General features: G+C 39.6%; 1 protein-coding gene across 1 annotated transcript in view; it reads left to right on the forward strand.

The window, feature by feature from the left end:
• Positions 1–2,908, forward strand: part of LOC106101769 (rhoGEF domain-containing protein gxcI-like) — a 20,926-nt gene that overhangs the window by 15,470 nt on the left and 2,548 nt on the right. The gene's annotated exons all lie outside the window — the stretch shown is intronic.

Below are 2,908 nucleotides of genomic sequence, written 5' to 3' on the forward strand. Positions count from 1 at the left end.
GGTCGCTTTCCCAGTCTTCACTTAGCCACGTACCCAAGTATTTATATTTGCGCACCCTCTCCAACTTTTGACCATTCACTATTATGCAGTCGTCGTTAACTTCTTTTCGAGATATAACCATAAGCTTTGTCTTGGTAACATTCATTTTTAGGCCCGCTTTCATGCTAAATAGATTTACTCGATCGAGAATCTTTTGGAGATCTTGTAATGAGGACGCTATCAGCACTGTGTCATCAGCATAACGAAGGTTGTTTATATTACGTCCATTTATTTTAACTCCGCAGTCTAGGTCATGTAATGCTTCTGACATTATAGCTTCCGAGTATAAATTAAACAGCATTGGTGACAAGAAACAACCCTGACGCACTCCTCTTTTAATCTCGACATCATCTGTAACATCATTTTCCACTCGGACATTAGCTCGTTGGTTCCAATACAGGTTCTGTATTATTCGGATATCCCTGTCATCTAACCCGGTGTCATGTAAAAGTACTATTAGGCGGTCGTGTAGGACTCTGTCAAAGGCCTTTTCATAGTCGATAAAGCAAATGAAAACATCTTGTTGCATGTCTCTGCACTTCTGAACCAGAACCTGTATTGCAAAGAGAGCTTCTCTGGTACCCACGCCTGCACGAAAGCCAAACTGGCTGTCACCAAGTTGGTCATCACACTTCGTCCTTATACGCTCATGAATGACGCTGAGGAATACCTTCAACACTTGGCTCATGAGGCTAATCGTTCGGAAGTCCTCGCATCTCTTCGCATTCGCTTTTTTTGGAAGCGTGACGAACGTTGACTTTAACCAATCATGAGGCAGTTCACCAGAGTCGTATATTGAATTCATGAAATTAACGAGAACCTCGATGTTGTCTTCTTCAATGAGCTTCAATACTTCGATGTTAATATTATCTGGTCCCGGTGATTTTCCGCGCTTGGCTTTACTCAGAGCTCTTATAATCTCTTCCGGCATAATGGAGTATCCTTCGGTGGTTGTGTAAACTACTTCTTCGCTGCGAGTGTCATCATAAAACAAAGACTTTATATATCGTTCCCATTTTTGTTTTTTCAAAGATATATCTAAGATGGGGATGTGATGTTCGTCTACAAGTCGATTTGTGTGCATTTTGTGACCCATCAGGGTTTTTATTTCTTTATGTAGATTGAATGCGTCATGTTTTTTATATAGATTTTCTAGACACTCACATTTATGCCGAAACCAAGACTCACGAGCAAAACGAGCTTCTCTTCGTATTGTACGATGTAGCTCTTTATATTTAGTGACATTGGTATTTTTATAAAGTCGTCTTTCTTCCATGAGTTTGTAAATTTTCTCTGTCATCCAGGCTTGTTTAGGTGCCCAGTCTCTCTTTAGATAGCTCTTATTAATTTCTAGTACTTTAGCTTTTAGTGACCTCCATGTCTCTTCAGATGAACTAATCGCCTGTGTTTTTATCTCTGCTGCCCATTTGTTTATTTCTACTTTCATTTTAGCTTTAGTATCAGTGTCATTGAATTTTGTTATGTCGCATTTAAAATTTATTATCTTTTTCTTAATTTTCTTGAGTATACACGATATTGTGGCGATAAGTGGGTTATGGTCCGAACCGATGTCTGCTCCCGGATACGTTTTTGTGTTTTTAATGCTGTTTCTGAAACGTTTGTTTATAGTAATATAGTCAATTTGATTCCTAATTACGTGTTGTGGGCTGTGTCGTGGTGATGTCCAGGTATATAATCTTCGCGGTGGTAGTTGGTAAAAGGTATTCATTACGACTAGGTCATGTTCTTGGCAAAATTGTACAAAGGTCTCTCCTCTTTCATTTCTTGTACCCAAACCGAACTTTCCTGTTACACCTTGTACCTCCACATTTCCTACCTTAGCATTCATATCACCCATAACAAGGTTAACTTCATGTTTTTTTGTTAATTTAAGCAACTGTTCGACTTCGCTATAAAAATCCTGAACTTCTTGATCTGTACCATCAGTGGTGGGAGCATACACTTGAATAATATTAATATTTCTAGGTTTGGCCTGTAGTTGAAGCAACATGGTACGGTTTGAGTTAGGTAAAAAGCTATACGTAGTATTTAAGGATTTTATGTTTACAATAATTCCTACTCCATATTTATTTGAGGTGTCATCGGTGCCAGAGTAGTACATAATGTGGTCTTCATCTATCTGGTATTTACCATTTCCCCTCCATCTAACATCACTGATACCTAATATGTCAATTCTTAAACGTATCATCTCTTTGCATACATTGTGGACTTTTTCTGGACTCTTCAAACTTCTCACATTCCATGTTCCTAATCTTAACGTTTTTCCTTCTGTTTTCCGCCTGGAGATTCTTCGCACCCCTGTCCCATTAAAGGGACGCCAGGAACTCGGGGCCATTCTATTCTTCGACTTTTCCATGGATAACTGATTACTAGGGATAATATTATGCAGTGGTCTCCCGTTGCCTTCTGCATTAGACTTTTAAGAAGTTATTTAGCCTTCAAGGCCGCTGTAGCCTCATCCAAATGGTTGTCCACATGGGTGTATGGTTATACCGCCATTGCTCGGTCGCCAGAGCCTCGTCTGTTGTCTAGCAGGGGGTACCGCGGTGGTCAGATGTAGTAGACCACCGCCGTTGGTTGTTTAAAACTACAACCAACGCGCGCAGGTGAGGTTGACAGTTGGGTCGGTTAAGATGTTGTTACCGTTTCCCCTTACCCCCCTATACTATTATAATAAAGCGTAAACACACATTTCTTTGTTGCCTAAGATGTCAGCAATTACAGCATATTTTTGAATAACTCTTTTTTAGTAAAAAGTCCTACACTTACGTCACGCTTTAGGCTATATATTTTCACGCCATTAAACTTAGGGGTAAATATTTTGGATAAAAACCCTAATGTGGGAAAG

The sequence above is a fragment of the Papilio polytes genome, unplaced genomic scaffold (genome assembly GCF_000836215.1).
Source record: "Papilio polytes unplaced genomic scaffold, Ppol_1.0 DF824493.1, whole genome shotgun sequence".
In the NCBI taxonomy this organism is placed as follows: domain Eukaryota; kingdom Metazoa; phylum Arthropoda; class Insecta; order Lepidoptera; family Papilionidae; genus Papilio; species Papilio polytes.